This window comes from Apium graveolens, chromosome 6 (genome assembly GCF_009905375.1).
Source record: "Apium graveolens cultivar Ventura chromosome 6, ASM990537v1, whole genome shotgun sequence".
NCBI lineage: Eukaryota > Viridiplantae > Streptophyta > Magnoliopsida > Apiales > Apiaceae > Apium > Apium graveolens.
Window position 1 is genome coordinate 276,209,186 of NC_133652.1, and position 8,582 is coordinate 276,217,767.

Sequence of the window (8,582 nt, forward strand, 5' to 3'; positions counted from 1 at the left end):
ATGGTGGCTGAATAGCATTCTGATTATTACCCCAGCTGAAATTTGGATGATTTCTGTTGTTAGGATGATAAGTAGCTGGCACGAGCTGCTGTTGTCGCTGATAATTATTCACATACTGAACAGATTCGTTGATAAGAGAACACTGATCCGTAGCATGAGAACCTGCACAAAGCTCACAGACCATAGCTATTTGATTAACTCCATATGTAGCTAGAGAATCGACCTTCACAGACAGCGCTTGGAGCTGCGCTGCAATAGCGGTGGCTGCATCGACATCCAGAATACCTGCTACCTTCCCAAGCATCATCCTATGGGTTAGGTTTTGATGCTCATTTGCAGCCATAGTCTCGATAAGATTATAAGCCTCAGTATAGCTTTTGGCCCACAAGGTGCCTCCAGCTGCTGCATCGAGCATGGGCCGAGATTGGGTCCCCAAACCATTATAGAAACCAATGATCACCATCCAATCGGGGATTCCATGATGTGGACATTTTCTCAACATTTCCTTGTAGCGTTCCCAAGCTTCGCACATAGATTCTGTAGGTTGCTGCGCAAACTGAGTAAGAGCACTCCTCATAGGAGCAGTCTTTGCCATCGGATAAAACTTTACCAGAAACTTTTGTGCAAGATCTTGCCAAGTAGTGATGGACCCAGCTGGTTCAGAATGTAACCAGTCCTTAGCTTTGTCCCTCAGTGAGAATGGGAAAAGCCTCAGCTTGATAGCCTCATCAGTCACGCCATTATACTTGAAAGTACTGCAGATCTCGACAAAATTCCTTATGTGCATGTTGGGGTCTTCAGTCGCAGCTCCTCCAAAAGAAACATAATTCTGCACCATCTGAATAGTGCCCGGCTTGATTTCAAAGGTGTTAGCTTGAATAGCCGGATGAAGAATGTTTGACTGAATGTCATGAATTTTAGGCCGAGAAAAGTCCATAAGAGCTGGATCGGCCTGAACAATACGATCACCCATGATTACTGGTTCTTTCTGCTCACTTCCTGAATCTGAATCTTCAAAATCTATCTTCTCCGGAATATCAAGAACTTCGTCTGTCTCCTCAGCTGTATCTAAAGTCCTCTTGCGAGTACGAGAACGAGTTTGCATAAACGCTCGCTAAAGTACCTGAAACACAACCAGAAACAATAAGTAACAAATAAGTCTTAATCACTGAGTCCTAATGACCAATGATGGTAAGTACATAAACTAAACAAATACGCCGAGTCCCCGACAGCGACGCCAAAAACTTGTTAGGGCGAAAACACGCGCTAATAATACACGCAAGTATACGCGTTCGCAAGTAATATAGAATACTTTCTAGTTCGTTCCCACAAAGACTCAGACTAATTATTGTTCAATTAAACTCACTCACCAATGTATGATTACTTCTCAATGTTAAGACACTAACACTTAGAATTGTTGACTAAATATTAACTACAATTAACTACTTAATTAACCACTTAATTAACACTTCGAATTAACAATATTAAAACACTCATGAGATCACAACTTCATTACTACTTCCTTCAATATTTATTGTTATTACCCTTAGCATGCAACAGTGATGATATTAATCGAATAACATGAAATTGATAAAAGCCAACTTTCATTGTACTAATACCATTCTACCATGCATCCACAATTAAGATAGAAGGTTAATATGCATCAATTATGTTGAGTTCCTATATGTCTACAGAAATTGACAACATAATGATTTAAGCACAAGTTATTCCTTTTGATTACACAGGGCGAATAAAACGGTTAGAGTTACCCACTAATCATGCAACATCATACATGAACCTATGCTAGCATGGCAAGTTCTAAATCTCGAGATCCACCGTCGCTTCACAAGAGATTAACACCCTATCTTATATGTTCGCGACGCTCATAAGACGAATACGCACAACCCACTACTAGAAATAGTAGATACGACATCGGTGTTTAGACATCGGCACGTAATGCACCTGATGTTAAAAGTTTTTTTAACATCGGTTTTTAATTAAGCGATGTTGAATAAGAATATTGACATCGGTTTTTTATACTAGCCATTGTCTATGTTTGAAAATAAAAACTGCCAAATATACGTTTTTAACTTTGACATCGGTCATTTTTACAAACCGTTGTCTATGACCAATTTTAAAAAATTTAAATTAACTTGTCCTTTTTCCCCGTTTCAGTGCCAAAATTTCCCCCCTTTTTTATAGAAAAAATTATTTCCCCCCTTTACATATAATTTTTTCCCTCTGACTGAAACTATATCCCCTCTTTTGCTCACACCCCCGATTATCTCTCTCTCTCTCTCTTAAGATGGAAACTCTCTCTCCCTCTCTGTGAAATCTCAACTTCATCTCAAACCCTCCGACTCTCTCCCTCGTCTCTATGATCTTTCTCTCCTTTCTCACCATTCCGTTTTATAAACCCTAATTTAGAACTAGTACAAAAAATCTCCTCTCTCATTGTTCTCTCCTTTCTCACCACTCCCTCTTACAAACCCTAATTTAAAACTACAAAAACGACACTGAAATTTGACCTAATTAAGCATCAAATCCCGCATCAAATTGGTAAGCTTAGTCCTTGATAGCAGCTTTAGAGCTTTAAAGGAGACCTGGGTTTCGTCCGATTAAGTTCCAATTTTAAAATTGTTTTAGTAAATTTTAATTTTATAGATGTCAATATATATATAGTTGATTAATTTATATGTTTACCCCCTCTCTTACCTTCTTTCTCCCTCGTTCTCTTTTTTTATGTTTTACTTTGTCTCTCGATTGTTGCAGGGAACTCTCTTCCATTTGGTTTCGAGAAGGTGTCATATGGCTCTTACAAGTTAGAAAGAATAGCTCTATGCGGGTCAGGTGTTTTAACTTTTTTATGTGTAAATCTGAAAAATTTGTATGTTTATTGGAGATATTGATGCATGATTTATTCACTTGATATTCATAGTGTTGCTTATAAGAGGAAAGAGGCGGTCGAAAGTACTCTTAATATTTACAAGACTGCTTAGTAAATATGTTTTATATTGTGTATTTGACTTTTTATTTATATGTTTAAATCATTAGTCTTTAGGATCTCTAGTTATTTATAATGTTGTTAATATTGTGACACTAATTATTTTGAGGTCGCAGATGAGGAAGAAGCGTTTCACTTCAAAGAAACGATAATGTAAGTACAATATTTTACCGATGTAGCTGAAATAATATTTTTGTACTTGCTATTTTTACCTCCATTTTGGTCTGTGTACTAGAGCTACATATATATATAAATTGAAACTAAGAGTAAACTAGAAGTCTATTTCCACATGACTATTAAATCTTTAAAAGGTATAATACACATGCAATGTTTTTATTAGATTTTTTCATGTCACTTCAATTACTAAACTATAGTTTAATCTTGCGTGGTTCAATTTTATATGATCTGTTTGTGGGCTAAGGTCTATGTGCAAGTTTTGTTAGTTATGGAGTCACTGATAGACTTTGCATGTGTTAAATCCTGATTAAGTATAGTACATCATGTTGTTTTTTATATTATTTGTTAAACATTACTTTGCCTTTTCAGATTCTATAAGTATGTCATGTTTCTTTTATCCAGCACACATTCAAAAATGTTAGGAATTAGCATATACAAAAAGGGAACCAGTTATGTGGTTTTGTAAAATTTGGTTTGTAGGGGTAAAAATAGCCTCTCGTTTAATGGAGGAATATTTGGTAACTATTAGAGCTAATGAGATTGGCAGCATGAGATGGATTATAATGCTTGGGTTGTGTTTTTTTTTCTTTTGTCCAATGAAATCTTCATGTTCATAGTTGAGTGATTTTGTTCGCAAAAGTGCATGAAAGGCATACTCCTTTCGCTTTAGGTGGTTTCTGGAAAGCCTGACTTCAAATTTGTTGCAGATGATGATGTATGTCCACCAGATGATGATGTATGTGCAATCTGCTTTGGTGATTTTAATGTTCCTTGCAGGACTAATTGTGGCCATTGGTTTTGTGGTACCCCATTCCCTTCCCTTCCCTTTTCTTTCTTACCCTTGTTTTCATTGCTTGTTTTTTTTGTGGATATTTGGTTACACTATTTTTGTAACTTTTTGTTTGGAAATTGATTGCTCTATCAATCTATTAGACTTCATGTTATGGTGTTAGGGTTGGTCATTTCGGGTTGTGTTCGTAAAAGTGTTAATATGTATTGTGTCTATCTTATTCAATAACATAATGCAATTCGATGAATTATGAGAATAAAAAGATGAGCAGGAAGCTTACCGAAATGAAATTTTAAGGAATGAATGAACGCTCTTTTTTTGCTGTCATATTTAGGTTTACAAATTTGCATCATGTTATTCTGAGTATTTTCTATCTTCTGTAATCCTATCTTTTTTTAGATGTTTTCTTTTTTCCTTGACTTGCCCTTTTGTGTCAACTTTGGTTGTTTCTTTTTATATAAAACAACTATTTGTCAGTATTTTTTTCCATTCTAGATGCTATTATGGATTGATTAACATCAATGGCCTAGAAATCGTCTATAAATGTAACCATATTTAACAAATTCCTTATATGGTTTTTACTTATGTTTAGTTATATTAAAATACCATAGTTGAACTTGAACCAAGGTGTATAATTTTGGTTTTTCGGCTTGGTGTTTTTTTAATGGTTTTGGTTCAATTTCAGTTCATTTACTCACCCCTAGTTTGGCCTGCGTGAGCTAACTCATCCAGTTCTACACTCAACTAACCAATGCTTAGGTGGTTGTATCATATGTTTATATCACTTTAGAATCTTTTCTGCAGATAAAAAGCATGTAAAATCAGTGTTCTTAAACTTTTTTCTGGCTTAAAAATTTGAAGCATGCCTTTTGTAACCTGTGATATTTTAGCCTGACTTCAAATTTTGAACCTTAAAATGACTCAGAAATTGCACAAGTTTTTACTCCTCTGTTGTTATACTTATGTTCTCAACATTGAAATCTTGTTCTTCATTTCCCTCGATTGTTTTTTCTTTGTGTAAATTTGTGGATCTGACTAGACTTTGTGTTGTAATTTTTTGTTTCAAGTAGTTATTTCTAAAATGGGTGGATGCACTGGCAATGGGAAAAGGACAATGGGAAAAGTGCAACAGGCAACAGTATATTGCAGGAGGATGCATTTGTATCTGATGCCGACTCATTTGGTGTTACTCGCACATGTGAGATGCGTACAACTGTCTTAGAAAACGGTCAGACTCTTAATGTTATTGACACGCCTGGTATAGTTTCTTTCTAGTTGTCTAGTTGGACTTCCATAATTCTCTACTACAACAAACAAATAGTTTCCTTTAAGCTTTATTTGATCTAATAAATCTTACGCAATACATATGGCAGGTTTATTTGATTGTTCTACAGAAACATAATCCACTCTTAAAGAGATTGCTAAATATATCAAGATGGATCAGAATGGTATTCATTCGGTCCTTGTTGTTCTTTCGGCCAAGAGTCATTTTTCATAAGGTGAAGAGACAGTCATAAATAGCCTGAGGACTCTGTTGCAACAGGTGAAAACAAGACAAAGTCTCCTGGTGCTACATATATATATAAATTGCAACAGGTGGAAACAAGACAAAGTCTCCTGGTGCTCAGTCTGCACTTCGTGCACTTGCTCGTTCATGAATGAAAATTGGCCGCATTGGTAATTTTTTTTCCTGATTAGCTTATGAACTTGGAAATGAGTAGACTATAGCCATGTAAGGAGTACATAATTGACTTTCTATTTGCCTCTTTTCAGAGGATGTTACTCCAATCCCCACTGATAGCACTCGCAGAAAGGGTTGTTGAAGAGGAAGGAGGTTGTGAGTTCTGGTACAACAGCACAGAGCAAGTTGTTTTTGGTTTTAGTACTTAAAAATTATATAGTATGAGTTGGCTAATGGAATGCTTGTATTTTATTTGAAATGTATGTATAGTATGGTATGAGTAATATTTTGGTATTAGAATTGTAATTTGGATGAGTACCTTTATGCTTCTGTTTGAATGTTTTTTGTTGGGATGTTGCATTGTTTCGGTTCCCTGTGGCTGTAAATAGTACCAGGATGGCATGCAATTTACAGAATATTAACATCACAATGGTACATGTAAACCGATGTAAAAAACTGTACAAAAGACATCATGTAAAATAATATTAAATGAAAAAGAACTAAAAAAACCGATGTGAAATAGTCATTTGACATCGGTTCTGAAAAGAAACACAATATATTTTAAGTCAAATAACATCGGTTAGAGAAATTGGCTGATGTTAAACAAAAAGATTTAACATCGGTTTCATGAATAAAACCATGTCTTATCCAACATTTCAAATCGGGGGCTAACTTAACCGATGTTTGATCAAACATTTCACATCGGGCAACTAATCTAACCGATGTCTGATCTAGCATTTCACATCGGTTTGTTCGAAAGAATTTTAATAAATGGCGTTTAGAGCCTGTAGATTTCATGTTTTAATGGATAAATACCTCATAATATACCCATATTCACCTATAAATACTGTAATATAAGCTGAAATTTGTTGCGAAGACATCACATTTAATCTTAAAACCGATGTATAGCACTGTAATAGACATCGGCTGTTAAACGATGTCAAAGGCTGATGACATTTAACATCACACGCGAAGACATCGGTTCAGATTTTTTTTAACATCGATTCTGAACCGATGTCTGATCCCATATTTCTAGTAGTGACCAATACTAGATATCATACAATCATCACACACTAAGGTATTAAACAACTAACTAAAGAATTTCATAGTAAATCCTTACGACCCCATGATCACGATTAGCCCATGATAGCACTTATCGTCATTATGGGTTCATATGAAAACATGATAAACAAACACAAGAGAATAATAACTAAACTAATTATATTAAACAAGAGTACGTCACAAGAGTAATTAGGTTCAAAATCAAGAAAACTAGCATCCTACGTTACAACGAAATAAAGAATCACAAGAAAATATGCTTCCTCTTCGTTGCGGTGTTCTAAAACGGTCTTCTTCCTTGTCTCCTTCTCTCCTTGCTTAATACCGCGATCCAACCTTGTGAAAACATCTCCAAATCTACTTATATAATAGTCCCATAAAACTCAGATTACATAGAAGTTGGAAGCCAAACAGAAGTAGAAGTCTAAAACAAATTATCTTTTTTCCCGACCCTGCGCGGCCGCTCAGCATAGCTGAGCGGGCGCTCAGCTTTCTGCGCGGCCGCTCAGCATAGCTGAGCGGGCGCTCAGGACCCTACTGGAAAATTCCCGAGTTTGCTCCGTTTCTTCGCTGTAATCTGCCCCTTTCTTTCCTCTCGCAATGCTGAACACATGCCAAGGCTTATTCTTGATGATTACTCCTCCGAAATGCAACTATTACCCTGAAATGCACAAACACTAGAAAAACGCATCAAATACACAAAATACTCGACTTCAAGACACCAATTTAAGCTATTTTAAGACGTTCTAAGTGGTATAAAATGCCACTTATCAGCGCTGTTGGAAGGATGTCTCTTAGGCGGGGGTCACCCACACCTAGGATGCATTATGTAATAAGAGCCCATTTTCAGATTATTTAATTAATCAGAAAATGGGCCAAAATAAAGAAAATTGCTGAAAAATTTCAAAAAATTGGGAAAAATAAGCAAACAAATCCTAGAAAATTAGGGAAAATTAGGAAATAATTTTCAAAAATATTTTTGATAAAATATTCTTGAAATATTAAGGAAACAATATCTGTGAGTATTAGAATATTTTTGAAAATTAGGGAAAAATCCCAGAAATTAAGGGAAAATTCCTGAAAAATACCAGAAAATCCTAAAAAGAAGGAATAAGGTAAAAAAATAATAGAGAGGTTCTGAAACAACCCTGAAGCTGTGTGCAAGATAAATCGTTGTAAATGTGTAAGTCCTTCCACACTTTACGCAAAAACGATACCTTGTAAGGGATCAAATGAATTAACTTCTGTGAAATCTTTTACGGTTTCCCAGAAGTTGGGGGGCAAATGATGTGGGCCTAAAATTAGTCTAAAAATATTATTAATGTTGAGTTAATTAGAGCTAATACGGTCCAATAATGAAGCCTAATTAATGAGGCCCAAAGCCCCGATTATTTATTAATTTTGTAATTAATAAATAAGGGGATTACCAGCTCATTAAATGAGTCCTAACGATGATGTAATTCTATAAAAGATAGCCTCGAGGGCACCTACACCAACTAGGAAACTGATTCCTCTATTCTAGGACTTCAAAGTATATCCAAAGTCTGAGAACTTATTCAACAAGTCTCCTAACCCTAGTCTAATTCAAGGACTCTCAACATCTATATAAGGGGTCTCACCCCCACCAATCAGAACTACATTTTTTGGCTTGATTCTCTAATTCACAGAGATACGTAGGCATCTCGAATAGGCAGAGTTAAGCTACGAAACACGAGAGCAGCCATTAAAGGCCTTGAGCTCCCGAACCTTAGTAATAAATACAATAGTTAATACACCCTAAGTTGTAAGGCATATGTCATAGCCTATTTGTATATTCGAGGATTTAACTCAACTCAAATAAGAATGTAATAAGTAAATAGTGGATCTACCGT

At 35.6% G+C, this 8,582-nt stretch overlaps 1 non-coding gene across 1 annotated transcript; it reads left to right on the plus strand.

The window, feature by feature from the left end:
* The first annotated feature begins 473 nt into the window (after nucleotides 1-473).
* On the plus strand, nucleotides 474-580 carry LOC141669602 (small nucleolar RNA R71). The gene has a single exon (XR_012553872.1). It is a non-coding gene; the product is annotated as a small nucleolar RNA R71 (small nucleolar RNA).
* Nucleotides 581-8,582: the final 8,002 nt, after the last annotated feature.